Genomic DNA, 20,714 nt, shown 5'->3' with positions numbered 1-20,714 from the left:
TAACCCTGCTTACAGCAAGTGTACACAAAACATCAGCAGGTACCAATACATCAGGCACCACTGTGACTGCACTGATAGCAGTAAGCATGGGAAAGTCTAAGGAAACTGTACTTGTGTACAAAAGGCCTTCAATATGGAAGTGACATCAAGAATTAGACAATATCTGAAGTTCCTTCCTATGGTTTCATCTACAAGCGTTGGTTGAAATTTTCCCACTGTTGCTATCACAAGTTCAGATCACCTGGTGGCAACTAACAATGGCAGCATTACCGGCCATCAGCCTTTGTAAGTGGTTTTGTGTAGACCTTCTCTGAGTAGGATTAGATGATGCTGTGTTTACAGCATCAGCTGGTCCCTTCTTTCACTCACGCTCCCAACATTGTTACCACTAGTGGAGCTGAACTGGTGGTAGCAACTGTGGCACTTGAAGCAAAAATATTTTAGTATAGTGACAACCGTAGTCTGAGAGGAAATCTGATAAACAGTTCATGCATTTTGCTAAAAGGGCATGAAACAGAGTCAATTATTCCAGATGCCTTGAAACAAAAACCCTACACAAATGAGAAGCAAGTCAAATACAAAAATCTCCTGTGCCCTGCATACAAAAAAGTGTTACAAAACCAGGATTTAAAAATTTACATTTATGGGGAAATCTTCACTCCTCCCTGCAGCTGGTTCACTCATTTTGCCTGCTGCAGTTGCAATGGAATGTATTCTAGAGTATTGCAGTGTTTAAGGAATCCCTTCTATTTATGACTGATAAGCTCTTTTAGAAACCTAACCAGCTCAACATCTCCAAGTGCTTTGTTCTCATAAGATATTATTATTGCAATTACGGAAACTGTTACATTGTATGCAAGTGTACACATCTATGCCCTATTTGGCCTGCTTCAATTAAACAAAAAACAACAAAAAACCACCACGTTAAATCTCTCCTGGAAGAGGCCAATAGCAGCTATGAAATGTACTAATTCTGATGTCTGCTAAATATCTCAAATTAACCAGTTTATTTATATATGTAATAATACATATCACAAACTATTCCTTTAGCAAAGGCTATACAATTTAGACCAGTACATGTTCACAGCTAAGTAAACAGTTCTCAGTAGTTTACAATGTTTTATATTAACCTGCCATCAATTATCCCATTGCAAATTATCCCATTGCCTTGTTTCTGCTGAGCACATATGCATCCATTATAGGCAACACTGACCCACACATTCCAGAACTGATTAATTTGGGGGGAAGGCCTAATAATGTCATCACAATGTGTGGGGGTATGTATTTTAAGTGAGCTTTTTTACTGGTTTAGAAACAGCTACCTCAAACAAAAAAAATATCTTATTTACAAGAATGGATTACATGCCCTGATACCCTCAAGAGTATAGTTAACTTGAAGGTCCTCTTTGGTTATCAGCTTAAGATATAGATAAGATCAAGAAGTTTATTAAGGAGTATGGAAATCACTAGTAGTCAGAGGCAGTTGGTGTTCAAAGTAAGTGGTGGGGGCCACACCTCCTACGCACACAAGCTGGCCATTTTTTCCATATTGAAAATATGAGACAGTGAGGGGAAAGGGAATGTTTTGGTGAGATATTATGGAAACTGGCTAGGAAAAGGGAGAAACCTAGTGCCCAGTCTCATCTTCCACTACCTGTTTTACTTTCAGAACGTAAAAAGACATTTTACAATAAGTGGTGGGAGGGGAGAAAGTGTTAATCCCCAATTCATCCTCCCCGTCCCCTGTCTACACACCCATTCATCCACAATCAGGTCTGCCAAGCCAGCTCAGATCTCTCAAAACCTCACCTTGCTGTGCAGTCACCACCAAAACAGCAAGTTGTACTGCACCTGACAGTAAAACAGCAACATTGGTAGCCATGTCATCATCAACAGGGATTAGTCTCATCATCCCTCAATGATCAACCCTCCTTTTTAAGTGCTCTGATATTACCATCTCTATCAATGTTCAGATATCAATTATTCATACCTTTGTCACTGCTATTATTTACAGAAATATCACTCCCAATTCCAATAATATTGAGCTACTGGTGTGCACACAACCACCACCTGACTTACAACAATGACTAGGTAGAATTTACAAGGCAATTACAGAACCATATTAAGAAGTCTGACTACTCTGGTGAGTTAAATAAAGGATAATTGCATGAACCATTAGGGCTCCTACTTAGTAAGATAATTTCATGGAGTTTGATTTTTTTTTAAAAAAAAATTTACACCAAATACACCACACTGCCTATAAACAATTTAAAAAAATCAGTTCTACCTGAGCAGGTAATAAAATGGCGAGTTTAATTGTGGAGATATGGACTTCAGAAGACACGATTTCATACAACACTTAATATTTGTTCCAGAGATGGTTAATATATAAGGATCATTATTTAAGAAGATTACTGTTGTGGAAATGCAAGAAAGGGACAAAGGAAACACCAAAATGTCAGGACCCTGACAAAACGAACAAAGGAGAGCAGCAGCACACGGACTCTGGACTTCAGAAAAAGCAGACTGACTCCTTCAGAGAACTGATGGGCAGGATCCCCTGGGAAGCTAATATGAGGCGGAAAGGAGTCCAGGAGAGCTGGCTGCATTTTAAGGAAGCCTTAAACTATCCTAATGTGCAGAAAGAATAGAAAATGTGGCAGGGGATCAGCTTGGCTTAACAGAGAAATCTTCGATGAGCTTAAACACAAAAAGGAAGCTTACAAAAAGTGGAAACTTGGACAGATGACTAGGGAAGAGTATAAAAATATTGCTCAAGAATGCAGGGGTGTAATCAGAAAGGCCAAAGAACAACTGGAGTTGCAGCTAGCAAGGGATGTGAAGGCAAGAAGAGTTTCTACAGGTATGTTCGCAACAAGAAGGCGGTCAGGGAAAGTGTGGGACCCTTATTGAATGGGGGTAGCAACCTAGTGACAGTGATGTGAAAAAAGCTGAAGTACTCAATGCTTTTTTTGCCTCTGTTTTCACAGAGGAGGTCAGGTCCCAGACTGCTGCACTGGGAAGCATAGTATGGGGAGGAGGTGAGCAGCCCTCAGTGGTAAAAGAACAGGTTAAGGATTATTTAGAAAAGCTGGACATGCACAAGTCCATGGACCCAGATGCAATCCATCTGAGGGTGCTGAGGAAGTAGGCTAATGTTATTGCAGAGACATGGGCCACTATCTTTGAAAATTCGTGGCGATTGGGGGAAGTCTCAGACGACTGGAAAAAGGCAAATATAGTGGCCATACTTAAAAAAGGGAAGGAAGAAAATCCGGGGAACTACAGATCCGTTGGCCTCACTTCAGTCCCTGAAAAAATCATGGAGCAGGTCCTCAAGAAATCCATTTTGAAGCACTTGGAGGAGAGGAAGGTGATCAGGGACAGTCAACATGGATTCACTAAGGGAAGTCATGCTTGACCAACCTGATTGCCTTCTATGACAAGATAAATGGCTCTGTGGATATGGGGAAAGTAGTGGACATAATATATCCTGCCTTTAGCAAAGCTTCTGATACCGTCTCCCACAGTATTCTTGCCAGCAAGTTAAAGAAGTATGGATTGGATGAATGGACTATAAGGTGGATAGAAAGCTAACTAGATCGTCAGGCTCAATAGGTGGTGATCAACGGCTCAACGTTGAGTTGGCAGCCAGTATCAAACCGGGTGCCCAAGGGGTCAGTCCTAGGGCCGGTTTTGATCATTAATGATCTGGATGATGGGATGGATTGCACCCTCAGCAAATTCGCAGATGACACTAAACTGGGGGGAGAGGGAGATATGGTAGACAGTAGGGATAGTGTCCAGAGTGACCCAGACAAACTGGAGAATTGGGCCAAAAGAGATCTGATGAGGTTCTACAAGGACAAGTGCAGAGTCCTGCACTTAGGATGGAAGAATCCCATGTACTACCACAGGCTGGGGACCGACTGGCTAAGCAGCAATTCTGCAGAAAAGGATCTAGGGATTACAGTGGACGAGAAGTTGGATATGAGTCAGTGTGCTCTTGTTGCCAAGAAGGCTAACGGCATTTTGGGCTGCATTAGTAGAAGCACTGCCAGAAGATCAAGGGAAGTGATTACAATACAGACCCGTTTACGCGTGGATGTCGGGAGTCAAGCTGTCACGATCACGTGTTAACTGACCGCAGGTTAAGAGGGCCATGCTGAAATATCTTAAGATATCTACACACACAGTTATCTAGGATTACATATGTATTCACAGTGTCCCAAATACTGCAGGCTTATCTTTTAACGGCACTTTGCAAGAATATAAATTCAAATGTGTAATCTAATAAAAACCATTACTACTACTACACCACCACCACCACCACAGCCGTGAAAGTAACTCAGGACACTGACCAGTACAGAGCGGGGGCAGCTCTGGCCCCCAGAGGGGGCAGGGCCTTGGTGGAAAGGGCGGGGCTAGGGGTCAGCATCACCCAGCCAGCCCTTCCAGGCTGCCTGGTCTGCACCGCCCGGGGTTCCCATGGTGATTTAAAGGGCCCAGGGCTCCGGATGCCACTGCAGCAGTAGCAGCATCTGGAGCCCCAGATCGTTTTAAATCGCCAGCCCCGGGGCAGCTGCTCCCTTTGCCCCTCCCCCCTTCCCGTTGGTGGCTGAGAGGGGCAAAGGGGCAGGGATCCTTTGCTGCGGCAGCACTTTAACCTTGCTTCACCCCCCGTCAGCAGCGGCTCAGTGCTGCCATGGCAAAGAACCGTCCTTAGAGTGCTGTCTCAGCAGCACTTTAAAGTCCCTGCCCTTTTTGCCTCCTCCGTTGGCAGCCCTGCTGGCAGGGTCCCTATCAGCAGAGCCGCTGGGGGGGGGCAGCGGGGGGAAGGGGCAGCAATGTTAAAGCACTGCCACAGCAAAGGACTGTCCTTGAAGTGCTGCTGCGGCAGTGCTTTAACATTGCTGCCCCCTCTCCTCCCCATTGGTGGTAAAGACGTACAACATGTTTCTGCTCCAGACTTCCTGTCGATTTCTATGTCAGTGAGTTAGTGAGCAAATCTGTAGCGCTACATAGCAAGTTCCTGTTCCGCATGTTAACAAGTCTCGTGTGTTAAATAGCTAGCACTGGGAGGCATGGCACTACCGCGTGTTAAGCGGATTCACACGTAAACAGGTCTGTAGTGTATTCCCCTCTACTTACCATTGGTTAGGTCACATCTGGAGTAAAGCGCCCAGTTTTGGGCCCCCCCACTATAGAACAGATGTGGACAAATTGGAGAGAGTCCAGCAGAGGGCAACAAAAATGGTTGGAGGGCTGGGCCACATGACTTATGAGGAGAGGCTGAGAGAATTGGGCTTATTTAGTCTGCAGAAAAGAAAAAAAAAGTGAGAGTGTTCCAATGAGGATGGAGCTAGGTTGTTCTCAGTGGTGGAAGATAACAGAACAAGAAGCAATGGTCTCAAGTTGTAGTAGGAGGCGGCCTAGGTTGGATATTAGGAAAAATTATTTCACTAGGAGGGTGGTGAAGCACTGGATCAGGTTACCCTAGGGACGTGGTGGAATCTCCATCCTTTGAGGTTTTTAAGGCCTGACTTGACAAAGCCCTGGCTGGGATGATTTAGTTGGGATTGGTCCTGCTTTGAGCAGGGGGTTGGACTAGACCTCTTGAGGTCTCTTTCAATCCTAATCTTCTACTATTCTAGTGAAGAATGGTGTGATGAAAATAGAATGGCAAACCAAACCTGCTACCATAGGAAACACTCAGTATAAACAAGTATAGCCAAAACTTCAGGTAGAGCAAAGATTTTCGTTAGAGCCATCATTAGATCTGGAGTCATGGGCAGGGCCAGATTTCCCATTAGGCACAGTACCTATGGGTGCCGATATTCTAGGGGCACCTAAAAATCCAAATGTTGACACTCCCAGGTCCTGGCAGGGGCCAGGGCCACGTGAGGGGGAGACAGTCCCACACAGCCCTATTGAGCACTCCTCTCAGCCTGGTGGACAGTCACCTCCCAACGGGGCCGGGGAATGCAGCCAGGGGGCAGGGCTTGGGAGAGTGGGTTTCTGAAGAGGTTTGTGGGGGACTCTGGGCAGTGATGGGGTGCGGGGTATTGGACAGTGGGAGAGGTCTGTGTCTTGGGGCGCTGGGCAGTGGGGGGGGTGTCCTCTGTGGACAGGGGGGGCCTAAAAGTTAAAAGTGGTGGGACACCACCACCACCACCCATGGTGGCTCAGAGCTCCTAACTGCCACAGGCAGGTGGGGGGCTCCGAGCCACCACAGACAGCCGCAGCTCCCGGCTGCTGCAGCTGGCAGGGGAGACTCTGAGCCCCTGTGCCTGGGGGCACCCAAGATGTAAATCCAGCCCTGAACTAGAATTTTTAACCACAAACTATCTTCATTCCCTCAGCCAATTCCAAAACAAAGTCTTAGATATTAGTGAGTTCATGACATTGGACAGAATGATCAAAAATAGCTGAATATATAAAGCATTGTTAAGAGAAAACTGGGGACATAGTCTACAAATACCTGAAGAGTATAAATGCTGTGGAATTAAAAGAATTTAAAATAGTAAACAAGAGGTATAATAAAACATTCAGGCTATACATCATGAAGAGTTCCTGATATTAAGTTTTATTAGGTTGTGGAAGTCTTGCATAGTGACCCAAAACAGAGTATCACTTGTTACTTGTAGAACTAGACTAGAATGAACATTAGAACACGTGCTGTAGGGAACAAAGCTGCATTGCCTCAAGAAGGCAGACTGGATGATGAACAAATAACGGTTTTCCAACTCCAACCTTTGTATGGTCTGCCCATTTGTCATTGGACAGGTACATTACATTACAAAAAGCAACTATAATTGACACTGACAGGCATCCTTTATGGCCACCTCACAAATGACAAAAATCTAATATATTATGAAACCTAGAGGTGTGTACACCTCTGATTTGAGGTACATTCCATTGTAAGTATATCCAAGCTCAAATTCACTCCTTTGTAAATGAAATGCTTCCAGGGAAGTGGAATTTTTTTTCACAAAGATGACAGTCATGTGATTTTTTTTCCCCTCTCCCTCTTCCCCGCTAATCCTCTACCGGAGGGTACTAGTACTTGCTATGACTACACAATTTCTCCCTCCTGGTGAGATTTAAAAACTACAGTCTATTCTTATCCTGAGAGCAAAGAGAAGATAAGCTAGTACAATAAATGTACAAATAAGGTATTCTTTCTACTCTCTGCTAGGTATTTGCACAAAGAATTGAAATGTACACAGAAAGGCCGAATCCACACATTTCTCTTGAATCCAAACGTAGCAAACACACGTTCCTTCTATTTCAATTTACACAAAAGTATTAATAGAGTCTTTCACAACTCGCCACCAAAAATAAATTAACATTACTACTAAAGGGAGCTACATAGAGAAGCAGCATTTTTCTTTAAGCATATACAGAAGCAAGCAAACAGGAATTACAAGGTATAAAAAACAGTAAATCTAGTCTCCATGTTATTGTGATTTTCAAGTCTAGAAGAGGACAGTTCTCTTTCAGGGTTTTAGTTGTGGATTGTATTTATTTATCCTGCAGCATTTGCTATTCTATTTCATAGACTGAACCATCTTTTGTAACAAAGTTTGTTACATGCTGATTGCTTATTTCTCACAAGATCCTTCAAGAGAAAGGAACAAGTCTACCCAGGCATTTCTCATTAACCGATCACTGTAGTTCATACATGTAATTGTGCAATACAAATTACAGGTGCTATTTATGTCCAAAAACTGTGTTCTTCAACTCTCACAGGGAGGTCTGCTTGGGGGGGGGAGGGGGGTAGCATGGCCCAGTGGACATGGCACTGGACTGAGAATCAGGACACCTGGGTTCTATTCCATAGCTTTGCTGGGTAACTGTGGACAAGTCAGTTCCCTCCCCGTACCTCAGTTTCCCCATCTGTAAACTGGGATAATGATACTGAACTCCCTTGCAAAGTACTTTGACGTCTACAGATAAAAAGTGGTATATGAGAACTGGCTATTGTTATCATCACCACGTTTTTGGAAAAACAACCAGCTCTGTCCACACTATGAAATTTAACCATGTCTAAGTATGGGGTCAGCATGGGTCACATGGCTAGCGGCTGAAAATGATTTAGTACTAGCCACAGGCCAAGAAATCATATCCTGCACTATGTCAGCTAACCACAACTAAACATTAACACTGATGCAAGGTCTGTTGTGTAAATTGTTGCGAGAAAGTAGCTGATTTGGTTTACGAACTTTGCATATTGGGCTAATTGGTGACCTCTTTCCACCAATCAATATTTTGTCAGACATCCACCTGCACATAAACTGTTTGCAACACTAACTGCACCTAGCTGTGTATCTCCTATAGCACAAGAACAGGGGTTGGCAACCTTTCAGAAGTGATGTGCCGAGTCTTCATTTATTCACTCTAATTTAAGGTTTCGCATGCCAGTAACACACATTAATGTTTTTAGAAGGTCTCTTTCTACGAGTCTATAATATAAAACTAAACTATACCTCTACCCCGATATAACGCTGTCCTCGGTAGTCAAAAAAAAAATCTTACCACGTTACAGATGAAACTGCGTTATATCGAACTTGCTTTGATCCGCTGGAGTGTGCGGCCCCACTCCCCTGGAGCGCTGCTTTACCGTGTTATATCTGAATCCATGTTATATCGGGTCACATTATATCGGGGTAGAGGTAAAGTAAACAAGGTTTAAAATGTTTAAGAAGCTTCATTTAAAATTAAATTAAAATGCAGACCCCTCCTCCCCAGACCGGTGGCCAGGACCAAGGCAGTGAGAGTGTCACTGAAAATCACCTCACGTGCCGCCTTTCGCACACGTGCTATAGGTTGCCTAACCTTGCACTAGAACTTTACATGAGGCATTTAAGGTTTACATTTTTTTGGTGGGGGCAGAAAAATAGGGGGTCAGTTGGGAAAGAAACCAGCACTCCTCTCCCCAAGCTAAAATGTAACCGTGTAAGTCTGGGGAGAAAGAAAGAAAAAAAAAAAAACCCACCACATTAGTACCTGACCAGACAATTCATCTTGTACAGTGTGCAATAATCACTTAGCTCATCATGCCAAAATAATCTAACTGAATCTGCAAAAACAACAAGGAGTCCTTGTGGCACCTTAGAGACTAACAATTTTATCTGGGCATATGTTTTCATGGGCTATAATCCGCTTCATCAGATGCATGGAGGGAAAAATACAGTACACAGGTATAAATATACGGCATGTGAAAACATTGGGAATGGGCCACATCCACCTTAACTGAATTGGCCTTGTTAGCGCTGACCCCCAACTTAGTAAGGCAACTCCCATCTTTTCATGTGCTGTATATTTATACCTGCTTACTACATTTTTCACTCCATGCATCTGATGAAGTGGGTGATAGACCATGAAAGCTTATGCCCAAATAAATTTGTTAGTCTAAGGTGCCAAAAGGACTCCTCGTTTTTGCCGATACAGACTAACACAGCTACCCCTCTGAAACCTAACTGAATCTGTTAATTGAAATTTTGTCTGTATGACTTCCACTATAAGGTCTTAGGGCATTGGCCATATCTTCCTCTGCCTGTGCTGCGTCAAGGACCTATGCTCTATTAGTTAACTGGAAAGGCAGCTGGGGGGGGGGGGGGGGAATGAGATACAACCAGCACCCTAAATTAAGCAAATTACTTGGATTTCTTTTCTGTCACATCCAAATACTGATACTTTGTTGGCCTCCAAATTCTGTTTGGTGCCCCCTACTCCCAATGCGCCCACTCCTCTGACTACAATGCAGTTAGAGAGACAAGACAGGCAAGGTAATATCTTTTATTGGACCAACTTTTGTTAGTGAGAGAGACAAGCTTACCCAAAGCTTCTTTTCAGCTCAGAGCAGTTGTCATTTGACATAGTGAAGACATGGCTCCACCTTGTCTTGGGTAGAACGGGGGGGATTTAAAAAGTATTGCTTTATCAAACTTCTCCCACATTCCACGTAGAACTTAAAATGAGAGGGCTTAGAGATTCCAAAACAAGACTCCACATTCAGCAGGTTGTACAGCCCTTCATATGACCACCGCTCATTTAATCAGCAGTAAAATAATTGTTGACATTTAAGTCATTAAGAGTCAGAGTCAACATGCATTGCAACGAACAAAGGCAGTTCAACTTTGCTCAGAGCTATTGTTTCTAGATATCCGCAGACAACATGGCATTGGTTTATCCTCTACGTAAGGCTAGGGCTTCACAGCCATGAAGGCCAAGCGACTTTTCCTCACAATGAAAGTGTACATTCTGGATGGCAGTCTCCAAAAAAAGTATCAGATTCCTAAGCCAGCACAAACTGACCCAAATTAGATTATTTTGTAATATTAGTCAGAACCTAACCTTCCTGTAACTGTAATCCTGTAATATCCTAAAGCCTTGGTCTATCCAAGGCCGTGACACGGTTAAACCACACTTTGGTCCTAACTACACATCAAGACAAATGTAAAAGAAAAATCTACAAAGAGTTGCAATCCTTTTCATCTGGAACGGTCATCTGATTATCAAGCTTTGTGTTATGTTTAATTCTAGTGCCACCTACACTAGAAAAATTGCTCCAACGTGGCATTTGGTTGCAACACTGCGCCTCAGCATTTAAAATACTGTTCTATCCTTGCTACATGGACAAGACCAAACTATTTTATCATTGTTCCCGAATCCTGCAGAGTCCAAGGAACCAACATGATTAGGGAATGTGGTTTTCAACCATTTCCAATGCTAGGTCCAACCATTTGAACTATACCCGACACTATACTGTTGTAAAACTAAAGTCTCCATTCGACTCTCCTAGCATGAGGCAGAGCTCTGCAAGTCTCTGAAGAAGGAACCATTACATCTTCCTCTGTTGTACGACTCAATTCATAATCAAAACCTTTGCTTTAAGTTTGATTTACCAGAGCACAAAAAACCCCCAAACAATTGTTAGAGGGAAACAAGCTTTCCTGATTTGAGCAACTCTGATTAGAGTTTTTAGAAAACTAAATTGAGCAGCCTCATGTCTGAGCCAAGTTCATGCATGAAAAGGTTCAGTCCAAAGGATAATCAGTGAAAGGGTCAGTCATGGCTAGTAAAGAGCTATAGATTAAACAAAAATCACTGTACTATGTTCTTACAGTCTCTCTCACACACTTTTTTTTTTTTTGACAGACTTTAGACTTATTTTAAAAATCAAGTATTCTAACCTCAAATTTCACAGTAGTTTTACGTCACAAAAAATTGGTTGGATACCTTACATTTTTTAAAAAAAGGGGATGGAGTGGGGTTGAGGCATCAGAAAATCCAAATACCAAGTATTCGCTCAATCTATTCTAATGTATTCTGCACAGCCATTACAATACATCAGGTTGATTCACACAAATATCTGACACGATGCATCATGTCCATTGTATTATTAGTATGGAAGAATTAAGAGAGTGTCATGGGTTTAATTTGCACGCCTACTAAAAATGTGAAACATATCAACACTAAACTGCAGCAGCAAGTTATAAAAAAAGAGTTCTAAGAGTACTGACAAAGATGTTATCACACTGAAAATGGGAAATGAGTCTTTCAGCAGATTCCCCTGCAAAATGAAGCGTGGCACATAAAACATGTTTTGCCTTGTTATTGCTGAAGTATTTTCAATTAATTTGTGAGAAGAAAAACTCTCAACCTGGAGAGAATATAAATTTTCACTCAAGAGTGAGCTTTATGACGACCGGTCTTCTTAGATGTGTTACACATCTGGTTTAGCTGCTAATACTTTCTGAAAGCAATATTCAATTCAGATTTAGCAATACATTATGGAAAAAACAAGGAGGAAGGGAAATGGTATTAAAGGATAGTTATATTAGATACCTTTAGTGTCTTCATTATGTTAAAAGATAATGCAATTCATCAGGAATAATGTATTTATAGCTAACCTCAGTTTGGTCAAGAACGTTTTGGTTCTTAAATTTTATCATAAAACAATCAGCATTCATTTAAGATGTGTTTATAGCACTCAAATTATTTTATAGTACAAACTGAAAAAAGGTTTTCATACACTTGGCAATACCAAGACACATGCAGTATTTTGCCCTCCCACAGCTCTCTGGAAGCCTTCTAGTATCATTCAATACCAAGAAAACTTAATAAAATAAATAAAATCAAGTCAAATTCCACTAGCGCACACACAAAGCCTTTTCAAGTTCACATAGTTTTTTAAACTCACACCACATACAAAAGAGAGTTGTCTGCTGCTTTCAATCTTCCCAAAAGGCCAGGGAATCCCCAGCAGAAAATCTCAGCTCCCACTCTTAGTTGGGTAGTTTATATAGCTATTCTATTAGCTTGTATTGTCTATTCAGTTATTTTCACACTCTGATGTGTCTTATTTACAGAGTTTAAAAATTATAAAAAAAAATTACTGAAGTTGAACTGCTGCCTTAAGCGAATAGTCACTTTTCAATTAAAAAACAAAAACCAAAAAAAATTTTTTTTACAAACCTGTCCATTAAGAGGAGTATAGAAGGTGCTGCCATAATTTCTGTTGCTTATTTAATCCAGATTTGAAAGTCAGATGCAAGAGTCCTTGAAATGTCTCCGAATCCTTTCACAGTCAAATCCACACAGCTAAAGATGTAATGTTCTACCTTCACAGAATGCTGTCAGAGTCAAGGAACTCTACCTCTCAGTAATTGCCACTGTATCAACAGGAAAAAGGAAGGACTCACACAGTGTGTATTCGTCAGAGGGTGGGGAAAAGCAGAAAGTCAGGCAGGTAGACACACCTTTTGCAAACTGCTGTATACAAACTCAAATTACAGTCTCCCTTCTGGCCACGTGTACAGTATTGTATCCATCATTGTAATTCTTAGAAATAAAACCTTATGAAAAAAGTCAAATTTGCTAATTCGGCAGCTAAATCAAAAAAAAATGAACTTACTCATTGTAGGAAAGAATGGCTCAATATAATGCTGGGATAAGAATGTCATACTTTTTCTGGTAGAGTACTTGACTTTAAATGTACACAGTCAATCTATAGGTTCTTTTAGCAATCAGCACAGATTATCAAACAGTCTTCATTATAAAATTGTTAACTGGTAACAATGATTGACTTGACTCTCACATACAGGCTACCCTAAATTTCTTATTGGCCATCACCCAATGTTCATTTGTAACAAAGAAGTTTATTTTTGTCCTAATGGGAACATGGCACTCAGTCACCCCAACCTACTCACGGATGAATGTGGATGGGCATGTGGGGATGCGGAATTTCAATTAGGCTTCCAGTGAAAGACACTACATTTCTTTTGGAAACAATCCCCTGCAACCCACCACTTTATCATATTTTTTATCTTGTTTGCCACTGCATCCCTTCACCATATTAATTCATATAGCACCCAAAAGTATACTTAATTGCTTTACCGAAATAGACAAGTTTTATATTTACTCCTACAAGCTTGACCCACACATCAATTTCTCCCAACCAAAAAAATGGGTTCTCTAATCTAGAGTTGATGTTATGTGTCTTAAAAGCTTCTCTGTACCCTTAGCCAGCCTCACCGGCAGCGAGCTGAGAGAGGGCAGCCACACAAAATAGGCTGAACTACTTTGCTTCTTGGTCTCAAAGAAGTTTGCAGGGAAAGTGAGCTGTGAGGACACATATACAAAAAACTCCACTGGGTGAATAGGCCCAGAAATGAGATGTTTGACACACAGCGCATCAGGTTCTTCCCTCCTTCCAGAATCACTGCTGGAGAGATTACAGAGTTAGGGCTTGTCCTCAGTGGGGGTGGGAGTGGGGTGGTAAATCAACTTATGTTATGCCATTCCAGCTACGTGAATAACTAGACCTGCTAAATTGATCCCTGCTGCATTGATTGGAGCAATGTTAATCTCCCAGTACTGAAGACCAGCCCTAAATTATGACAGGCCTTGACAATTTGAGGCAATACTTCTTGCATAATGGCCTAGATTACAAGATTTAACAAGTTATATCCGTATTAAGCAGGAAAAAAAATAGCATAATCAACACCCTGTTAGAAATTAATATTTTTTCTAACAGCTGCTATGCCACCAATCTCAGAATATATTCAGTAGCACTCAAAAGAATCCTGCTCCAGACACCATATAACCTAAATTTAAGATTTTACTCTCTTACGTCTAACAGATCTTCAATTATCCACTGCATTCTTATTGCAGAGCTGTAATGCAACTACCCCCTGTACCTTCTCTCCAGACCATTTTTGTCTTAGTCTTTATTACGTCATCTAGAGCAGAAAAGCTCCAACTGTATTTTTCCACCTCAGTTTTGATATTATCAAACTGAAAATATAAGGGAGCTAAAAATAATGTACTATGGTAATTAAAGAATGGTTTAAAAGTTCATTGATTTATTATGAAAGCTCTCACTTAATATACAATTATTTAGTCTATTTGCACCAGGCACAACTGTTTTACAGAATCAAAGCCACTAAGTGAACATAGAATAGGGTAGAAATTAAGTAGGATTCTTGAAGGTCAAAGTAATGTTGCTGTTTAATTTCTGCACACTGTAATAGTCACAGTGGAACTTACTGATAAAGGAGTCCGATTGAGATTAGGTGGTATTTTCATTGTAGATTGTCAGAAATACACCAGTCATGTGACAGGAACTGTGTAGACAGCCGGCGTCATTTTTTTCTTTACTTAGTTGAGCTATTAGCCACTGCAGTCTGAACCAGGGTAATCACCCAAGCTACAAAAAATTGCTGCAAGCTCCTTGACATCGCCACCCCGACTGAAAGAGTGTACTTCACACTGGCAAAAAACTTGGCAGTGTAGACATAGCCAAAAGTTATACCACCTTTATTAAAGTGCTTTAATTAAATCCTATGTTGCATATCCACACTAGCTCCTTGTGTCACTGGAGAGCATCCACACTAGCAGCTCTTGCAACAGAGAGTAGTGCATTGTGGTAGCTATCCCACCATGCAACTGGCTACAGGGTGCTTTGGGAAGGATTTCCAATGCCTCATGGGGCAGGTACAGCATCAACATGATGCATCCTACTAGATCCTACTTTTCAACTGAAGTGTGTGAGGGAGCCTGTGCGATAGGGAGCGTGTGTGCGCTGGCACGCTGAAGCAGGGAGAGGAAAAACCCCGGGCATCAACTCCCACCTCCCTCCCTGACTTTGCACAGTACAGTCTCTCTCTCTCTCTCACACACACACACACACACACCCCTGCCTGTGTGTTTGCCTGCGTGTTTGCCTGCCTGTTTGTAGCGTGGGAGACAGCACAAGCATTCCATGTTAACGACTTACTCCGTGTGTCCCGGAGCAGAGCAGCACAGTACCCTGGCTGTCAGAATGGAGTTTTGAAAGGGGAGGGGCGCATGCCTGCAGGGCTGCCGAGTTCAAAATAATAAGCAGAGCTGTCACTGCAGACATTGCGGGACACCTCTGGGGGCCAATTACACCGATAAAAGCAAGCAAGGTGTTTACGCTGGCACTTTGGTGATAAAACCTTTCCACAAAAAGCCTTATCAGTCTCCTCAAGGTGACTTTATTACAGCGCTGCAACTGGGAGGACTTTCATGGCAAAAAGTGACTTTACAGTATGTACACCTCTGCTGTTTCATTGCCAAAAGCTGCCTTTCGGAGAAAAAAAACTTGCCAGTGTAGACCAAGCCATTGTGTGTAGGTGTTGAGCTCTCAGTTTCCTCTGCATATTAAATGTTCAATGCCTTCTACTCTATTCAGATTGAGCTACAGAAAAAAAGGGGGGGAGGTCTCAAATGCATCTAACAATGGAAATGCTTATTCTAGCTATATTTCTTCTTACTTTAAAATCATTATGAAATACGTATCATAATGGTCTGAGAAAAGAAAATACCAGAAATCACATAGGAATAGCAGTTATAATGTCTCAGATTTTACCAAAGACATTAGGTTTTCCCACTAAAATGCTACTTAGGTCTCAGACATGCCTACTTTTAAAATAGTTCACCTCCAGTGAGCCATGGGTCTGACAATTTAGACAATTTTCTGAGTACAGCTTGTGAATCTGGCTAATGTTATGAACTTGTCGCATCACGGAATGCCTCTGTAAAGATATGGAATCCACAGTTTGCTGACAGGACTGTAGCAAGTCTCTCCAAGACCACGTATAAAACGGTGAGTTCTGAGATCCTTCCTATTTAGATGGAAGCTGCGACAGTCTGTACCCTTATGTTCACCCCATTTACAAGACTACGTTAAATTTTGTACAAAGCATACTGTGGAAGGTATTATTTGAAAGCTCATGATTTGCTGATTATTGTCCTGGTAAAATGTGTGGCAACATTTTATGCAAAGATACAAGATCTCACTGTATGATATTATCAAGACACGTTCCAACCTGTTCTGGTGGGCAGTCACAAATAAGTTCCCCAGAGACAAAAGGCTAGCCAATGCCTCAGCCAAGTGTCAACAAGATCAAATGGACACTCTTCACAAGGAAAGATACATTTTGACAAAAGTTCCTGGCCACTCAGACTCTGTCTCCTTAACATCAGCTGGAGATGATTCTTGTGCAAGAGAAACGGCTATAAGAAGAGAGCAGACACTCTTGCTCTCTACCCACAGCATCAACAGCACCTGAAGAGCAAAGGAATCAGCACTGGCTGGGGCAGGAGTGGGGGGGAGGGATCCTGACGGAAGAAGGTTCAGCCAGTCAGAGCGCTGGAATATGTGGTAATATTCACTTAGCTTGTTAAGTTAGGTGTTAGTTGTGTTTTACTTTTAATTTCTTTGTAACCAATTCTGATTTATATGCCTCATTACTCATAGTCACGTAATCTTTCTGTAGTTAGAAAAATAATGAAGCAAATTTTTTTCATCTAAACCAGTATGTTTGGTTTGAAATGTTTGGGAAACTTTATTTAGCATAACAGTATTTGTGCACATAGTTTTTTTAATTAATAACAGACACTTAATATGAGCTTGAGTACAAGATGCACACTTCTGGGGAAAGTCTGGGACTGGAAGTTTGCTGGTATTATCCTGTAATGTATATTCACACAGTATAGGTAGGAGTGATTTACATGCTGGAGGCTGTGTGTTAGCAGATCAGGAGTGGTTACTCTCACAGCGAAGCTGGGTAAAAAGGTTGGAAAAACATTGGGACACAGCTGTCCATCAGTCCAGACTGTACGCTGGGTAATGTCCCAAGATGCTTCTGTGACAATAGGTTAGCTGAAGCCTGAGGAACAAACATGAAGGAAGATTCAAGCAGACGTAGGAAGCTTTTGGCAGGAAAGAAGAAGAGATGGACATGCTTTCCTAGCCAGGGAATTCAACTCAATTTGAGGGTCAGCCGCGAGCAAAGAGTTAGGTGAAATAGAAAGGCTCCCTGATTCTGAAAAGAAGCTACAAGCTGCAAGACAAGGATCCCAAACATGCCAGAGGACTCTGCAGAAGCCCAAAGAATGTTCCAGAGTGGTGAGGAACCCAGAGATAGGGAAATGCATATAGGTGTCTGTACTATTTTGTCTTTCTCTTGCTATCTAAACAAAGGGCAATGGCATTTCAGAATCCTGGGTAAAAATCCATCCACGTGTCTGTTTGCTTTCATTATTGCATGCCCCTGAATAGGTAAACTGGAAGGCTCAAACCTCTGGTAGAATTCAGTGGGGAATATTCAAAAGCTGCTGGGGAGGTGGACTAGTTTCAGGGTATAGGGTCCCAATTGCTACCGAGGTGTCAGACATGAGGTCCACGCCTGGTGTGCATGCCTACAGGTCCAAAGTCAGGGACAGTGCTGAAAACTCTGCACAGCTCCAGCAAGTTAAGTCCACATACGATTCAGCATTTGGATCCCATCACAACAGAGGGAGCTCAACCAGATATGACAACAGGCATGTACATGGGCGGCTCTAGGCACCAGCAAAGCAAGCAAGTGCTTGGGGCAGCCCATTTGCAGGGGCGGCAGCCGGCAGGGATACAGCCTGGGAGCTGAGAACCAACAGGGGGCCCTGGGAGCTGTAGTTCCTTGGTTAGCTCCCTGCCTACAGGCGGCAGTCAAGCATTAGGCATTTTGGCAGCGACACCTCTCGATGATGCCGCTTGCCGCCGACAAGCGCTGTCATCAAGAGGCATCGCTGCCAAAATTCGGCAGCATTTCAGTGGATGCCACCATGGTCCTTCGTCTGGCAGGCAGTTGGGGACCGCTGCTATGGAGCCAGCCCTGGAACAAGGAAAGAACTACATTTCCCAGCATTCCCTTGGCCGCTATCAACAGGAAAGGGGAGGAGGGACTATGGTAGCTGAAACCCTCATGCTGCAGCTTGCTGTGAATGGAGAGCTCACTGCTATAGCAGGGTGGCACTGTGAATGGGGAACAAGTGTGCCCAAAAAGTAGAAGGTTTTGGCCCAGATATCCCCTTCAGAAGACATCCCCAGACTGGATTAGGGATACTGGTGTGACCACACCTTGCAGCCCCCAAAGAAGGAATTGGGTGGACTAAATGGACAGTGCCAGAGCAGCTCCAGCCAGGTCAGAGACATCCTCCCCTGGCCCTCCCCAGATAAGGTGGGAAGGGGAGAGTGTGGGGGTCCCAGGCTAGGGGTGGGGGCATGAGGGGGTGGTCACAGGGGTTACTCCCCTGACTCCCAGCTTCTCCCCCTCAAAATATTTCCCCACCAGTTGCTGCCCCATCCAGTCAGGATAAGCAGCTGGCGTGCCGGGATACTTTGTTTACTTAGGTTTATCTCCATGCCTGTGGACGCTTGAGGTAAACAAACCATCTTGGTCCACCAGCGGCTTATCCTGATGGTCCAGGAGCAAAAGCTTGCTGACCCTGGAATTATAGGGTCAACTTATGAACGGGTTATAAAAATTTTCCATTTTTACTTATCCATCTGGGGAGCTGAGGGGTGTCAGCTTATAAACAAACTGGCTTATGGTCATCAAGTACTTATTTAAGCAAACTTCAGCCATACCTGGCAGTATATAAAACAATCCTATGGAAGACACATCTCTGGTATCTCTCCTTGAGAAGGAAGCTCTGTAGTCAGTTCATATCTAATACAAAAGCCTGACCTGCAAGTAGCAGCCTTGAAACCTACCCTGTACAAGAAATACATGATACTCCCTCCCGACTCCGAGCAAATTAACTGAATAAAATGGAGTCTCTTGAACAGTTACATCTTATTTCTCAGAGAATTGGATAAATCTCCAAGGAAACAAAGAACTGAAGCTATGGAGCAGACTCTTTCCAAGGCAAGCACTTACTAGAACCTCTAACAGATGCCTCAATATCAGCGGTCTCCAAGGTAGCATGTGTTTCTGCACTGCAGGGAACAGAGGAAAGTTAGCACCAGGGTGCCATTCACACACCATTACAAGATCCCTTGCTGTTAGGTTGATTTTTCCAAATCCACATATAAAGGAATGCCTCATTGAGATAGTTCCACCAAGGTTTAAAAACTCTGCAGGTTCATTAGATATAGTTACACAAAAAGAAAAATAAAGAGAGGAACTGTGTGTTTAAGTGCCTACAAAGGCATGACATACAGCATTAAGTACTTGGGAAATATGGTTGAGATAGCTGGGAAGTGGACAAATAGGTTATATGTGCACACAGGAATGCTGTGTGAAAGAGGCAAGGCCATACGGACAACTTCTAATGAGGCAAGTGACAGCAAGATCCAACCAGTAAATAAGGTTTTCAGGGCTCTTTCAGGTGAAGCAGACAAGTTCAAAAGGTTTCTACTTCCCTGGGCCATATGAAAGCGATCCCCAGTTAAGAGAAGGAATAAGAGCAGTAGACAGATGGATTACTTTGCTTCTGTGCTGAACTGAGTCTCATATGCACTCCGGGTGGTATCACTCAGTGTAAGAAGTTACCCGTTAGACACGACATGGTACTTTGTTGAAAAATATTTCCCTTTTAGGGAATACCAAAGGTGTCAGTTTTGCTTTCAATGAGAGTAGATGAAAACGTGCTTTTAAAAAAGATTTAAAAATGTAAATTAAATACAGATTTAATTATTAAAACAAACTATTTGAAATTCAATTTGAAATTATGACAACCTATGGTAATGCAAAAACTTCCTATAGCCTATTAAAATAATTTATAGATAAATTACTGCTCGAGTATTTATTTTTGCTGCCAACATTTTAAAGAAAGTTAATTGAACTGGTAAAAGTTGATGGCTAAACAGCAAACTCTGGTTCCAGGTGAAGTGCTAAACCACCTTTTGATAACAGTAGTCTTCGGCAGATGTGCAGAGAATATTTGTTTAATTTCAGTTTATGCAACAACTAGTTCAATTCAAAGATCAGTTCATTCCAATTTGAGAAGCTGAGTAGGAGTTAAAAAGGAAAGCTTTCCCACTCAGTTTCTCTTTCATGATGAGAAAACCTTGGTTAGTACTGTAACAAAAGAGAAACAAATTTTCTTTAGCAAAATAAACTACAGAGCACCAGTGCAAAACAAGATTAAACTATTTAAATCAAGGTTTCCCCACTTGCTGATTTTAATCATTTTAATATAAGGGCTTGTCTACACTTGCATTTTATAGCACCATAACTTGCTGGCTCAGGGGGGGTGAAACTCCCTCCCCCCCGAGTGCAGCAAGTTTGAGTGCTTTAAAGCATTAGTGTAGACAGGCTCCGAGCACTGGGAGCCACGCTTGCAGCGCTCAGAGCTATTCCCCTCATGGAGGTGGACTACCAGAAACGCTGGGAGAGCTCTCTACCACACTCGCA

General features: G+C 42.4%; 1 protein-coding gene across 3 annotated transcripts in view; it reads right to left on the bottom strand.

Annotated features, from left to right (window-relative positions):
- The window catches only part of TBC1D14 (TBC1 domain family member 14), a 96,662-nt gene that overhangs the window by 59,120 nt on the left and 16,828 nt on the right, over positions 1–20,714 (bottom strand). The gene's annotated exons all lie outside the window — the stretch shown is intronic.

The sequence above is a fragment of the Chelonoidis abingdonii genome, chromosome 5 (genome assembly GCF_003597395.2).
Source record: "Chelonoidis abingdonii isolate Lonesome George chromosome 5, CheloAbing_2.0, whole genome shotgun sequence".
Classification (NCBI taxonomy): Eukaryota; Metazoa; Chordata; order Testudines; family Testudinidae; genus Chelonoidis; species Chelonoidis abingdonii.
Note: the sequence above shows the minus strand (reverse complement) of the source record. Positions and strands in the feature narration are given on the sequence as shown.